The sequence below is a fragment of the Lathyrus oleraceus genome, chromosome 7 (genome assembly GCF_024323335.1).
Source record: "Lathyrus oleraceus cultivar Zhongwan6 chromosome 7, CAAS_Psat_ZW6_1.0, whole genome shotgun sequence".
NCBI lineage: Eukaryota > Viridiplantae > Streptophyta > Magnoliopsida > Fabales > Fabaceae > Lathyrus > Lathyrus oleraceus.
In genome coordinates this window covers 288,056,301-288,072,896 of record NC_066585.1, presented here as the reverse complement: position 1 = coordinate 288,072,896, position 16,596 = coordinate 288,056,301, and positions in this window count along the sequence as shown.

The following is a 16,596-nucleotide window of genomic DNA, read 5'->3' as shown; positions in this document are numbered from 1 at the left end:
CTCATTGTTCTTCTCCTTTAGCAAAATCTTCAACTTCTCCATCTGACCAGTCAATTCGGCCACCATCTCCTCCTCATTTACCTTCCTAGAAGCTGAAAATGTATCCCATTGCTCTTGCCAACCAGCTAGCTTACCAAGAGCATCTGTTAACTGCTGTTTGACTCGCCTTAACTCAGAATTGGATGATCCCAGGGCTTCGTCTGTCTTCCTGAAGAAGTCCACCTCCACAACTAATTTCCTCTCTGCTTCCCCTTGCAATCTGACGGCTTCCCCCTTCTGATATTCTGCCTCATGGAATTGATGCATACAGTCTTGCAGCTTCACACTTAACTCTGAGTTTTCAGTTTGAAGCTCCTACATGGCATTCTTCAATTTGTCATACTCCTCTCGGCTCACCATGGTTGACTGCTCAGGAGTAGGTGGATACAAAGGTTCTTCAATAGGAAACGGCAGACCAAACTTTTCGAATCTTCCTTGAAGCCATTCTTCATACTGAGGGTAAGTTCTATAATCTCCTTTTCCAAGCACAGTTCTTCCTCTCTTGATCACCTTGAGCCAAGCCTCAGCTGCCTTACGGGATACAGTCAAATCAGATGAAGAATGGAAAAATAGAGATTCTTCCACATCTTTTTCCAAAGGCGGAGTTCTTAAAGCATATCCAAACTGTCTGACTGCCAGAGAAGGATTTTTGTAGTTGATACTTCCTCTTCTTCCTACCAATGGTACATTCGGGAAGTTCCCGCAACTATGAATAATATCTGCCCGAAGCAAGCTCCGGTCTGACCACCAAGAAATATCTTTAGCTCTTATCCCCATCAGTCTCTTTGACCAACTCAACGAGTTTTTGACATCAACGAACGCTCCTGACTTGGGTAGGTGGGAACTGAACCACTTATAAAACAAAGGCGCGCAACAATTCACCAATCCTCCCCTTCTATTCTCTTTCCTGTGATGCACTGAATGAAAGAAATCTCCCAACAAGGTCGACACCATATTTCCCAACACGAAGAGGCGTATGGCGTTTACGTCCACAAATTTCGCCATATTAGGGAACAGGACAATCCCATACACACAAAGAGCCAACGCAACATTGAAACCCCTCTGGTCACCATCTTCAAGCCTCTTCTTTGCTTCTCCCAGTAAGAAACTCAGATGAAAACCATTAACTCCTCCCTTCTGACACATATTAGTTTTCAAGATTGACTTCCCCAAATATGTGGTTGAAGCAACCATGTTGAGATCGGGCAGAAACTCGGAACTATAGAATAGCAATTGCGGCTTGATAGGAACTCTGAGAAAACTAGCAACCTCCTCCAAAGTAGGGACCAAAATATAATCTGGGAACGTGAAACACCTCAATGGAGGGTCATAGAACTGCAACAATGTAAAGAGAGCATCATGTTGATCTTTGGAGAGAACCGCAATGAAGCTTAGAATCAAACCATAGTCCTTCCAGAATCTTTCTAGATAATCCTGATCCATTAACTTCATCAGCTGTTGAATATGCTCCAAACAGACCACAGGAAACTTGTAGGCGACATGTCTCTTTCTGCCAATATCCATCTTAAGAGAACCAGAGAACCCCGACCGGAATCAAGAGGAAGATGTAAACCCCTAGAAATAGATAAACATGTGTTAAATGATATGAATGCAACATGATGTGATTCAATGCAGTGACATGGAAATCAAGATTGCTGTATCTGCTTGAACAACTGTTGGGTTGCATTGTCTGAAGAGAAACCCACTGAGTAATATAATACGAGATCAAAGCTCTGCTCCATAAAACCGGGTTGGTTGAAGGTTAAGGTTTCCTGAATTTAGCCCGGCCCTCACTGGTAGGTTCTAAGAACAGAAGTTTGTCAGTTTCTTGCCCTTCAGTCGAATAATACGTTTACCACTGAAGGTTTGGCATTATTACGAAACAAAAGACCTCCACTGACTCCCCTCAACAGGACATCCTAATAGCAAGTCCCCAGCCACGGGGTCCTCGGATTGAGCAACGAGAATGCGCCCATCAGAGCTAACATAAACGCGTCTCGGAGGAGAGGCCTCGACTGAGTTCTCAGGAAATGGTCACCAGAGTCGACGATTTCTAAAGGAACATCTATCGTTATGGAACACCCATAGGACAAAATATATCCAAAAGAAACCTCGTCTGGAATGTGGGTCTTCATGAATGACTTAACGTAGCAACATGCCACGTAAGCCTCATGACTACCCACTCTAAACCTGTGTGTACGCTCAAGCCTGGGTAGTGGGCTTATCTCATAGAACATCCCACACCAACAAACAAACAACCCAACAGAACCCATAGATACAACAGACATATGTACATGAATGCAATAAGGTAAAGCAGGTAAATAAATAACTGTACAAAAGAATAAACACCCAACAAACAAGAAAACTACAAAAGCTAGGAGGGACTCGCTTAGGGAGACCAAGTCCTCAACAGAGTCGCCAGCTGTCGCAACCTAAAAAAAAGAATGCGAAAAAAACAACCGGCAAAAAAAAGAAAGAAGAGTCGCCACCGTGCGTTATTTATCCCAAAGGAGGGAAAGGAAACGCTCGAAGTAAACCTGGAAAAAGGAAAGGAAAAGACAAGGTCTCGCAACCAAATCTTGGGTTCGGGAGTCGATTATGCGAAGGGAAGGTATTAGCACCCCTACGCATCCGTAGTACTCTACGGGATCCACTTTTGTTGTTCTTGTCTAAAGGGTGTGGGTTTATCTAATGCACTATTTACTAAAAGAGGGGTTAAAAGAAAATGACTCGCACGAATGTCGCATCCACTGCATACGTATCTCATCTGAATATGAGAATCAGAGTCTTCGTAGCTCGGCTACCTATGGGTTAAAGAGGAGTGTGTTGTTTTTAGTGAACGACGTTACTACACAATCTACCGGATGCTCGACCTTTGGAGACTTACTCGCCTGTAGTAGAAGGAGTTAACATGTTCTTAGGCGAAGAAAAATCAATGAGTTTGTTTGTGTTTTAGGAATGCTCATGCAAAAAGGAAGTCCTAGACGAAGGAACCGTTCTACCTTAATTGACAGGAAAGCGAGAGACTATACGAAGCCTAGCAATCCTATGGGGAGACGATCACACCATACAAAACAAACATGCATAAAGTAAACACGCCAACAAGGGGGCTCAAACATACGTGGGTAGGGCTTTAGTCAAGAGGGGTCATATCAACCTCGACAAACAAGCCATGGAAAGGTAATCAAATGAGCTCTTAACCACTGACACTAAACGTCAGGGTGAGCAGATCAAAAGGGTAATGAGGATAAGACCTCATAGCTCTTAACCCTGGACAGGGTAAGCTCATGACAAAAAGTGGGGATTTAGAAAGGTGGAACCCTCTTCACTGACTGACCGAACAAAATATCTTGGGCTTTTGTTCTGAAGCATCGACACGTAGTGCGAGCATAAAGAACGACACACTGAATAACGGGGGATTGACTACTAATCTCTTTTATCCGTCAATTGCCTCTTCATGGAGGTCTTTAGCACTGGTGCCTGTTTTGGAGGTCTTTGGGCACAAAAGTAAACACACGAAAACATTGCCTCCTATCGAGGTCTTCCAGCTAAGAAAGCGGTAAAATACGGGAAAGATGTAAAAGGGATCAAGATATCTACCACACGGATAAAGATCTGAAGTAACAGCAACTAAAGAAATAAGAAACCCGGTGATCTCTCAAGCTAGCACCATCAAAGAAAGCAAATCAGCAAAGTAATTGGAATAAATCTCCAAATGGTATCCCACAAATAAAGTGGAATACCAAGCAAGCTATCTCTTCAAGAGTCATGTGAGCCCTCACAAAAACTCAACAAACAAGTTAGAATAACAAGATGGGGTGCAAACAAGAGTTGCACCAAACAGAAGAATCATAGCAACCACATGAATCATGCTGTTAAAGTTCACAAAAAGCTCACAAAAAGCAGCCAAGGATAGGAGGCCTAAACCTCTTGTCAAATAAATGCATCAAAAGGGTATCAAAACTCAAAGTCGGGGGGCAAGGATCCACACATCAAGATATGACATACATACTAAAACATGTGCCCGGATGCAATAGAAAACATGTCATAACAAACACATAACAAATTAGAGAGCAAACAGAAAAAGCAACTACTGTCGCGATCGCTACTGTTTCTCTTAGCGAAGCTTCGCTGTAGGTTCGCCTAGCGAGGTGCTGGCGGGTTCTGGGTTCTTCTTTGATAACAGTACGATTTCAGTAACCCCAAACCCTGTGGTATCCATTTCAGAAATTAAGTGATCAAACATTCAGGGTATTGTTCTACACATTCATGCATATCTAAACCCACATGTGAAACCTAACGATACCCACTCTTCCAAATTCACCCATGATACCTCATACATTCAGAAATTTCAAATCGAAAGCGTAAAGTAGTGGAAATAGGGCAAACCTGATTGGAGAGATCGAATGAAATTGAATTGCACGATTGGGTTTGCGGAACAATCTTAGGGTTTATATGAGATGGAATTGGTTCTTTGCAGATGAGTTCTCTTCAGTCACTGGAGGCTGCTCTGAATTAGTTAGAATGTTCTAGGGTTTTGTTTCAATGAAATTTAGAATTTATAACCTGATTTTCGTGGCATGGTGGGCTCAAAATGAGGGCAACTCAAGCCCATGACTTTCTGTTATATTTTTTTCATTTTTAAAATGCGTGGGCTTCGCCTAGCGAATAATTTGCTCGCCTAGCGAGTGTAATACCCCAAAATTTACCCTTCATTTTTCCTGGAAGCATACGCTTTACGCCTCATGCATGCATTCATTTTTAGTTCATTTAGCATTTGCATTTCATCATGGCAATCGGAATATTTAAAAAAAAAACGAAAAACGAAAAAAAAAACGAAAAACGAAAAAAATAAATAAATAAATAAATAAATAAATAAATAAATAAAAGAAAAAATCTTGGACTTGGACCTCTCTCATTTGAGCCCACAGGTCCACAAAAAACAGGTTATAAATTCAGAGTTTCAGTGAAACAAAAGGGAATTCAATTATATTCCTATTATCCTGTCTGGGAAAAAGATAGTGAGAGAAGAACTCTGGGAAAAAGATAGTGAGAGAAGAGCCAACAGAGTTTAGAGCAGCCTCCAAACCCTGAAGGGAACTCAACTGCACAGAATCACCTCTGCCTCACATAAACCCTAAAGATTGTTTTGTAAACCTCACGGGTGCAACTCAATTTCAATCAAGCTCTCCAATCAGGTTTGCCCTATTCCCATTATTTTACGTCTTCAATTTGAATGTTCTAAATGTGTGATGTATTATGTTTGAATTTGGAAGTGTGGATATCGTTAGGTTTCGCACATGCATGAATGGGTGAAACCTATGCCTTGAATGCTTAATCGTTTAATTTCTGAAGTGTATCCCACAGGGTTTGAGGTTTCTAAAACCATACTGTTATCCATGAAAAAAATGCTTATCGTGTTTCACTAACCCTTTTGTTGAGTCTTTGTGAAGGCTCACATGACTTTTGCAGGGATAACTTGCGTGATTTTCCACTTTATTTGTGGGATACCGCCTGGAGGTTTCATTCCGATTACCTGTACTGACTCACTTTCTTTGATGGTGTTTAGCTGGGAAGGATCCCTGGGTTTCCCATTCCTCTAATTGCTGTTACTTCGGATCTTTATCCGCGTGGTACTTTTACATTTTTCCCGCATTTTACTGCTTTCCTAGCTGGAAGACCTCGATAGGAAGCAATGTTTTTGTATGTTTTTTTTTACAGGTTCCTTCGCCAAGGACTGCCTTTTTGCATGAGCATCCCAAACCCTAACCCTTCATTGATTTTTCTTCTCCTAATGCACGGTGGCGACTCTTCTGTCATTTTCTTTTGCCGGTTGTTTTTTCGCACACTGTATTTTTCAGGTTGCGACAGCGAGCATGACAGTTCAGACTCTGGTGGCTCGCTAGGCGAACCATTCTGCTCGCCTAGCGAGCATGATAGTTCAGGAAACTTCCCGAATTTGTAACCTGTGCACTGGACCTTTGTTCCTTCAAGAGCAATATGTTGACTGATGAATAGACCTCATTTGAACATGTTGGAAGTAACTCAAGTCATTCCCTGGCCATTGCACCTTTAGTTGACCAACAGTTGACTTTTGGCTTCATAGTTGAATTTTGAACCGTACCGAGTCCGTTAAGCTTGATCCTTCAGATAGAACCCACAAAGTGACTTGAATGATATCCAAGCTTCTTGGAAGACAAACTCTTGGAGCTAATTCTGATTGACATGATGAAATGCAATATGAAATGTTAAATGACCTAAAATGAATGCATGAATGAGGGGGGCAAATTTGAGGTGCTACAATGGGCCTTCATAATTAGGAGTCCATTTGCCCCTAGAATCTGGTTTGAAAGATAGAATCTTCTTAAGCACAAGGTCACCTCCTCTGAATACACGAGGTCTGACCTTCTTATTAAAAGCTTTCTTCATTCTCTGCTGATATAACTGACCATGACACATGGCAGTCAATCTCTTCTCTTCAATTAAATTCAACTGATCGAATCTGGTTTGACACCATTCAACCTCAGTCAACTTGGCTTCCATCAAAACACGTAATGATGGGATCTCAACCTCTATTGGAAGCACAACCTCCATGCCATAAACAAGTGAGAAATGAGTTGCCCCTGTTGAAGTGCGAATGGATGTACGATACCCGTGCAAAGCGAAGGGGAGCATCTCACGCCAATCCTTATATGTTACAACCATCTTCTAAATAATCTTCTTGATGTTCTTGTTTGCAACCTCAACAGCATCTTAGGTCTGTAGGGAGAAGAATTATGATGTACAACCTTGAAGTCTTTGCAAAGAGCTTCCATCATTTTATTATTCAAGTTCAATCCTTTATCAGTAGTGATCTTACTCGGCACACCATAACGACATATGATCTAATTCTTGATAAACCTTATGACAACTTGCTTAGTTACATTCACATACGATGCCGCTTCAACCCACTTTGTGAAATAGTCAATAGCCACCAAAATGAAACGATGTCCGTTCAAAGCTTTGGGCTCAATCATGCCAATCATGTCAATTCCCCACATGGAGAAGGGCCATGGGAAGGAAATGACGTTCAACAGTGTCAGAGGAATATGAATCTTATCCGCATATATTTGACACCTGTGGCATTTCTTCACAAACTTGCAACAGTCAGATTCCATTGTCAGCCAATAGTAACCTGCTCGCAACATCTTTTTCGCCATTGCATGTCCATTGGAATGAGTACCAAAGGAACCTTCATGGATTTCAGCCATCAATAAGTTTGCTTCGTGGCTATCCACGCATCTGAGCAGGACCATATTGAAGTTTCTTTTGTACAAAACATCACCATTTAGGTAGAAATTTCCGGCTAATCTTCTCAAAGTCTTCTTATCTTTCAAAGATGCCCCAGACGGGTAAACCTGACTTTGGAGGAAACACTTGATGTCATAATACCATAACTTTTCGTCTTTGACCTCTTCAACAGCTAACACATGAGCTGGCCTATCAAGACGCATCACAGTCAAATTGGGAACTTCATTCCAATATTTCACTACAATCATGGAAGCCAACGTTGCAAGAGCATCTGCCATCCGATTTTCATCTTGAGGGATATGTTGAAACTCAACATTTGTAAAGAAAGTCGAAATCCTCCTCGCGTAATCTCTATATGGTATCAAACTGGGTTGATTCATCTCCCATTCACATTTGATTTTATTCACAACCAAAGCCGAATCTCCATAGACGTCCAAATACTTGATTCTGAGATCGATGGCCTCTTCAAGCCCCATAATGCAAGCTTCATATTCTGCCATATTATTTGTACACTTGAAAGTCAATCTAGCTATAAATGGAAAATGCGTGCCTTGAGGAGTAATAATCACTTCCCCAATGTCATTACCATACTGATTAACAACTCCATCAAATACCATGCCCCAATGGGAACCGGGTTCTGGCCCTTCTTCAAGCAATGGTTCATCACAATCTTTCATTTTTAAGTACAAGATCTCTTCGTCAGGAAAATCATAATGCACTGACTGGTAATCTTCATTCGGTTGGTAAGCCAAATGGTCAGCCAAGACACTACCTTTGATCGCTTTCTGAGATCGGTATTGAATATCATATTCTGATAATAACATCTGCCAACGGGAAATCCTCCCAGTTAAAGTAGGCTTCTCAAATATGTACTTGATTGGATCCATTTTGGATATTAACCAAGTGGTATGAATCAACATATATTGACGCAGACGCTTAGCAGCCCAAGCCAATGCGCAATAAGTCTTCTCTAGCATAGAATACCGAGTCTCATAGTCGGTGAACTTCTTACTGAGGTAGTATATTGAAAATTCTTTCTTTCCAATCTCGTCTTGCTGACCAAGAACACAACCCATACTCTCTTCAAGCATAGTCAAATACATGATCAACGGTCTTCCTTCAACAGGAGGAGACAAAATCGGAGGCTCAAGTAAATATTCCTTGATACTGTCAAAGGCTTTCTGGCAGTCTTCGGTCCAATCACAAGACTGATCTTTCTGAAGAAGCTTGAATATAGGCGCACATGTGGCAGTCATATGGGAAATGAATCTTGAGATATAATTTAAGCGGCCGAGAAAACCTCTGACTTGCTTCTCAGTTTTGGGCGCAGGCATCTCTTGTGTTGCTTTGACCTTGGCAGGATCAACTTCGATACCCTTCTCGCTGACAATAAAGCCCAACAAAAGTACATTTATTGGGATTCAAGCGGATTTTATACTTCCTCAAACGCTGGAATAGATTTAAAAATGTTCAACATGTTCCTCTTCATTAATAGATTTAGCAATCATATCATCGACATAAACTTCAATCTCTTTATGCATCATATCATGAAAAAGAGTAGTCATTGCTCTTTGGTAAGTTGCACCAGCATTCTTCAAACCGAAAGGCATCACTTTAAAACAGAATGTTCCCCAAGGTGTAATGAATATGGTCTTCTCCATATCTTCGGGTGCCATCTTGATCTGATTATATCCGGAAAATCCGTCGATAAACAAAAAGACTTTGAATTTAGCTGTATTGTCTACCAACATATCAATGTGTGGCAGAGGGAAATCATATTCGGACTAGCTTTGTTCAAATCTCTAAAATCGATGCACATACGAACTTTTCCATCCTTCTTTGGAACGGGAACAATATTGGCCACCCATTACGGATATTCAACGGTCACCAGGAAACCGACATCAATCTGCTTTTGCACTTCTTCTTTGATCTTCACTTCCATATCAGGACGAGTCCTCCTCAACTTCTGCTTGACTGGCGGGCAATCTGGCTTCAACGACAATCTATGCTCCACTATCTCAGAATCCAAACCAGGCATGTCTTGATAGGACCAAGCAAACACATCTGAATACTCTCGAAGAAGATCAATCAACCCCTTCTTAATATCTGGTCACAGTCGAGACCCAATCTCGACTTCCTTCACATCATCTTCTGAACCCAAGTTGACTAGCTCAATCTATTCTTCGAATGGCTGAATGTCTTTTCCTTCACGCTCAAGAAGACGAGACAATTCATCACTCACTTCTTCATTGCTTTCCTCCTCAGCCTCAAACACAGGGAATTCAAAATTTGTAGAAGGAGTAGGATCATTGTATTCAATAGGGTTAGAAACCAACCTGCATAATGATTTGATATTTTGATTTTAGAGAAATGAATTTGTGACCAAATATTATGTAGATGGACAATTATATTATTTATTCATGTTTTTTGTGATTACCATTTTCAGAATAAAGGAAAAAGTAAAAACAAAACATCATAAATGTGGATGAATAAAATCATATTTTATTAATGATTAAATTGAAAATGCCCAAACAATATTCGCTTCTCCCTTAGGCATATGAGAAGGATTTTTTTTAAAAACAAATAAAAGCAATTGCTTAGATCGAAGCATAATAACAGGAATATCAACAACAATCCAATTGTTGCAAGCTTTTCCATGCGTCACAAAATTGGGGCAGTCTTCCTCTTTGTCATCCTCTAGCACAACAACTAAGTGTTGTTCATTGCCATGAATGAACCCTCCGCTACGGAAGCTGAGTTGCACATCATCGGATCTGACAGTTGACGAACCTTGCTGGAAACCCAAACCGATTCTGTTCTTGTTGTCGGAGACCTCTACCATCTGTCCCCACTGATCAACATTTCCATCTTCAACAATCTTACTTGCATCTTTGAATGAGGACATGGGTGCCCTAACTCTCTTTTCAACAACAATAGATAAGGCCTGGAACGGAGTTCCAACCTCATCCTCAGCTTCAACATAAGAGAAAGATGACAGATGGCTGACTAACAACGCTTTATCCCCGCCAACAATGACTAACTTCCCATTCTTGACAAACTTGAGCTTCTGGTGCAACATGGAGGTAACAGCTCCCGCCTCGTGGATCCATGGCCTTCCCAATAGACAACTGTAGGCCGGATGGATATCCATTACTTGAAAAGTAATTTGGAAGTCACTCAGACCTATCTTCACCGGAAGGTCCACTTCACCAATCATAGTTTTGCGCGAACCGTCAAAAGCTTTGACGATCACGCCACTATATCTCATAGGCGCTCCTTGATATGACAACTTTTACAATGTTGAATTCGGCAACATATTCAACGAAGATCTGGTGTCAACTAGCACATTCAACAAAGCATCATCCTTGTAGTTCATGGAGATGTGCAAAGCCAAGTTATGATTCCTACCCTCCTCGGGGAGTTCTTCGTCACAGAAACTGAGATTATTACAGAAAGTGATGTTAGCTACAATATGATTGAACTGATCCACTATAACATCATGTTCCACAAACGCTGGCTCTAGAACTCTTTGTAGTGCTTCTCTGTGCGCTTCTGAGTTCATCAACAGAGACAGTACTGAAATCTTCGAGGGGGTTTGGAGCAGTTTCTCCACCATATTGAACTCACTCTTCTTTATTAGTCTGAGTACCTCATCATCATCATTAGGCTTCAAGCCGTTGGATTCACCAGACTGACACCTTGGAGCACTAACTGATTCTACAATAAGTACATCCACCTTCTTACTGACAGTCGAATCTTTTATGTTCTTTGGGAACACCGGCCCAAACACACGATCACTAAAGGTCATCTTAGTAACATCAACAATGCTCACAACAAAACCGGTCATAGGTAACGGAACCTCTTGACCATCCTCCAACATAGTCGTATTATACTTATAAGGAACAACTTTTTCAGATGTATACAGGACTGAACCCGCTAACCGTATAACCAATGGTGATACCGATCTCTTGCTGACACTGTTACTGCTGTTGCTATTATACTGAATCACCATTCTTTTAGGACTCTTGAAAACTGGTACAATAACAATGATATCGTCATCTATGTGATGAGACTGAACAATCTGAATCAAGCCTTCATCCATCAACCGCTGGATGTCTTTCTTCACAATCATACAACCTCTAGGATTGACACTGTAGACTACACAACCATCATGGTCATGCTCACAATCATTAACCAAGCAAATATCCTTGTGCATCCTCACCAAGGATCTTCTTATGAAATAGAAGTCGAATACCTTGAATTCTCCTGGACAACCGTCCATCATATTAACAGAAGAATTTCCATGGGCAGGCAGTGGATTAACTTTAACATTCGGCGCTCGGTCCTCAAAGGACACCATTCCACTCTTTACCAGCTTCTGAACTTTATATTTGAGTGGGTAACAATTCTCTATATCATGTCCGAGAGCTCCTTGATGGAAAGCACAACAGTGTTCCGGTTTGTACCACTATGGAAGTGGTTCGGGGATTTGCGGAGGATTTCTTGGTTGTAAGAGGTTCTTGAGAACGAAAGAGGGATATAATTCTGCATATGACATGGGAATAGGGTCGAAAGAGACCTTCTTCCTCTCAAAATTTTGTTGCTGATGATTATTGGTATTGTTGTTGTTGTTGTAGGTGTTTGTTCGTTGTTGAGGTTGTTGTTGTTGACGTTGTTGTTGCTGAACTGGTGCTGATTGATTTGTAGAAAACACAGGAATAACTGAAGATACTTGATGATGATGTTGACAGGGTGGTTGATTTCTTCTAATCTGAGGCCTCTTTTTCCTCCCAACAGAAACTGCATTAGCTTCATTGTCTTTCTTCTTGATAAAACTGTTGCCATACCTCTTGCTAGATGACACCTCATCTCTAGATAGCCATCCCTCTCGGACACCTTCTTTGAGCCTCATCCCCATGTCTACCATTTCGGTAAAATCACTGGGGGCACTGGCAATCATCCGCTCATAGTAAAATGAGCTCAGGATCTTCAGAAAAATCTTGGTCATCTCCTTTTCCTCTAAAGGAGGGGTAATCTGAGCAACAAGTTCTCTCCACCTCTGCGCATACTCCTTGAATCTCTCTTTGTCCTTCTGAGACAACAATCTCAACTGATCTCTATCGAGAGCCATGTCAGCATTATATTTATACTGCTTCACAAATGCTTCGCCCAAATCGTTGAACATGCGGATACTCGCACTATCCAACCCCATGTACCACCTCAGAGCGGCACCGGTCAAGCTGTCTTGAAAATAATGGATCAACAGTTGATCATTATCCGTTTGAGTAGACATCTTTCTGGCGTACATCACCAAATGACTGAGTGGACATGTATTCGCCTTGTATTTTTCAAAGTCAGGCACTTTGAATTTCACCAGAATCTTGACATTTGGGACCAAACATAGTTCCGCAGCACTCTTCCCGAATAAGTCCTTACCCCTCAAAGTTTTCAACTCCTTGCGCAGCTCAAGAAATTGATCTTTCATCTCATCCATCTTCTCATACACATCCGAGCCCTCAGACGGCTCAAAATAATAGATGGTGTCTTCTACACGAGGCAGGGTATGCATAATTGGCGGCGGCACATACATGATTGGGCTAGATGCCGACATATAAGCAAATGTAGGCACAAAACCTTCGGGCACAAAGTTTGGCGGCATTCCCCACGGGAATATGGCAGGCATGTTGGGTGCAAAGTGAGCAGCAGTTGCTGGAATGGTAGAGGTAGCCACCTCTGAAATAACGGTCCTCTGAGAAGGAGGAGTTGCAGGCGTTGGAGAAGACCGGGTCTGAGAAGCTAATACTGACTCCATCATGGCAGTCAGGAGGGAGATCTCCTCTTTCAAATCTCTATTCTCTTGCTCAATATGTTCCATGATTTTGGAGTGATTGACACGAGTATTGTATCGATGTGTCAGCTTGGCTGAAGCATAGAAGAAACACTAATGAGACATCTAGCGAAAGAGAGACCTGCTTATGAAAATGATGCATGAAATGCAATGTTTGATTGTTTTTATTTTCAAGGAACTTACTATATTATTTGCTAATATATATATATATATATATATATATATATATATATATATATATATATATATATATATATATATATATATATATATATATATATTCAACAATAATTGCAACAATTTGATATGACCATAAAAATCTCTTTTATTTATATAATTGGAAGGATTACACAAAATACAATTTCAAAAACCAAATGAAAAATACAAGATAAAAGGAGACTAGTCATCCTAAGGATCCCTAACAACAACGTCAGAAGATCTGGCTGAAGGCGCGGACTTCCTTCGGATGCGTCGGATCTCTATCACGAAAGAAGCCTTCATTTGAGTCTTCTTGAGGACAAGCTGATCAACAATCTTCTTCTAAGCAACGAAAGGCTGAGGTATACTAGAGGAAGATGAAACCTCCGGCTCTCTCTGTCTTTTTTTCACTCAGTCTTCAAGTAGCTCAATAAGTGCATCTTTGTCCTTAGACTCCAGATGGAACTTCTCATGTTTTTTGCTCAAAGCATGGAAACACTCTTCCCACATATCCTTCTCTTGTTTCATCTTGGAGAGCGCGTCTTCCAACTCCTCTACATCTTGGTTAGGGAGAAGACCAAAGCTACACAATTGCGCAGACCAAGCTCGGATCTTCCTTTCCTATGCACATTATGCCAAGCATGCACAATCTTCTGCTTCAAATGTTAGGGATCTTTACCCTCTTGATAGAAAAGACCTTCTAACAAAGTTTTATTAGGTTTGTCTGCCAAGGGGAACCCAAGTAGACGACGAGTCAAAGCAGGGTTGTAGTTAATTCCTCCTTGTGTACCAATGAGAGGCACATTAGAGAATTCACCACGATTATCAATAATCTCTAAACTGCTCAAAAAAGGATCATACCAAACTATATCATCATTAGTGAGAGACATAAGTCTCTGAGACCACCGTAGACATTGTTCATTCTCCACAAAAGCAGGTGTCTAAGGCAAGTGCGAAATAAACCACTTGTACAGAAGAGGAATTCAACTGACAATAGTCCCACCACCCTTATAATTCCTTAGATGCAAAGAGAAGTACATATCACCTAACAGAGTAGGCACATGATTCCCAATCAAGAAAATTCTAATGGTGTTAACATCAACAAAACTGTCAATGTTAGGGAACAAAGCTAATCCATAGATGAGCTACACAAAGATAGCTTCAAAAGCATCCACACTACCGGCTTGAGCAAAGGCAGTAGCTTCCTTGATGAGGAAATCAGAAGGCAACCCAAACAATCCTCCTTTCTTCACCCAATGAGCCTCTATCTCACACTTCTTCAAGTGAAGAGCTTCGGAAATAAGATGAGATCTAGGAATCTCTTCCAATCCACTAAAAGCCACTTTGTTAAAAACAGGTATTCACAAAAGATGGGCATACTCCTCTAACGTAGGCACAAGCTGATAATCCGGAAAAGTGAAGCAACAATAGAGAGGGTCATAGAACTGCACCAATACACTAAAGAGTCCTTCAACTACATCACCAGACAAAACAAATAGAAGCTTCCCATGACGTTGTTTGAAGTCCAAGGGATTTAATACAAAAGATGCTAGCCGCTTTAGCTCTTTCAAGTCGGGACATCTGAAACCGTACTTCTTAGTGTTCCTTCGTCCACAATCCATGGCGGAAAATATTTGCAAATAACACCTTAGTTCCTTGAAATTTTTGTGTGATGAATGTTATGATGCGCATGAATGCATGAATGCAACAATCACAAATAAAGGATCACACAGAAGGCAAACAAACAAAGGTCAAGGGATAAATCAAGTCATTGTCAAGATCAATCATCCATTTTGGTGGATTATGGTTTATACCTTATCAACACCCAAGTTCCATTGATATTGACAAGACTTGATTGGATCAACCAATAATCAAGGGTTTGTTGTGAGTCACGAGCATGGAGTCTGGGTAAGAACCATCCCAAAGGAGTGAACTGAGGATAAAAACTTATAGGTCGTGTTCTAAAAAGTTCCCAGAGTCTTAATTCCATCTATCGGATATTACAGGTTAGGATGGCTGACTCATCAACCCATAATATTCTCAAGAGAAACTCGTCTGAGTGTAGTATCGTGTAACAACTGTTATCAAGTCTACACTTGAACAGTCTCCGAACCACGTCCTAAATAGGCCAATAGGGGTTAAATGTTCTACGGTCCTCAACTTCTCGGACCCCAAATCAGAGATATTAATGCCTAACCACAAATACTTGTGTGACATTTCCAAATCCAAAAGGGTCTCCACTGAGTAGATGGGTGTCAAGCCAACTTGTTAAGGACTACTCCACACAAGTCGAACATGACTATACCATCCTCCTATCTTAATTGCACTCAAGTTCAGGTTAGAACTTATCTCACCACTCAGAGATCACCAAGCACAACAAGCAGATTATATCATACAAACAAATATACATACATCCACTATACAATTATATACACACAAAAAAGTAGGCTAAACCCACTGGAGACTAATCCCCAGCAGAGTCGCCACTTAATTTCTGTAGCGGTAAATTCATGATCATCAAGCTATGGATAAGCTAGAAATCAAATAGACAAGAGTCACCACCGCGCTTTTATTGTTTCCAAGGGAAAAGGGAAAAGTACGAACAAAACCCAAAAGTAAGAAGTTTTCAAATCAAAACTAATAAAATTCCAGAGATTACAAGTAAGGGGGTTGGTTACACAGAGGGAAGGTGTTAGCATCCAAAGTGTCCTAGGTACTCCTAGGGAGCCCTTTCTTGTGTGCATATGTTTTTGGGTATACAAGATGTTGCAAACAAATAGAATGGGGGGATGAGAAAAGAATTCATTAAATATATTTTTGTGTTTGGCAAGACCTTCGGACTTGTGCCTACGTACCAACCTAAAAATGAGGGATCAAAACCTCGTAGTTCGTGGTATCAATTTCAAAGTGAGTGCATTGCTTTTAACAAAAATTTAAGTTTGAAAGGCACAAAGGCCTAAAAATTGTTTGAATGAGTTAGTTCTTTATGGATTTTGAAATTTTAAGTCAAGTATAATTAAGTTTATTTACAAGTTTGATTAAGAAAAAGTTTGAAAAGACAATGGCATAAGGCCAAAGTTTCTAATTTGCAATAGTGGTCAAAGTTCAAAAATCAACAAACACAAGCAAAGAAGATTTTTGAAAGGAGGGAGAGATTTTGAAATTTAAGAAGTGGGGAGGAGATGAAGAGACTAATCCTAAGCAAAAAACTAAAAGTTAAG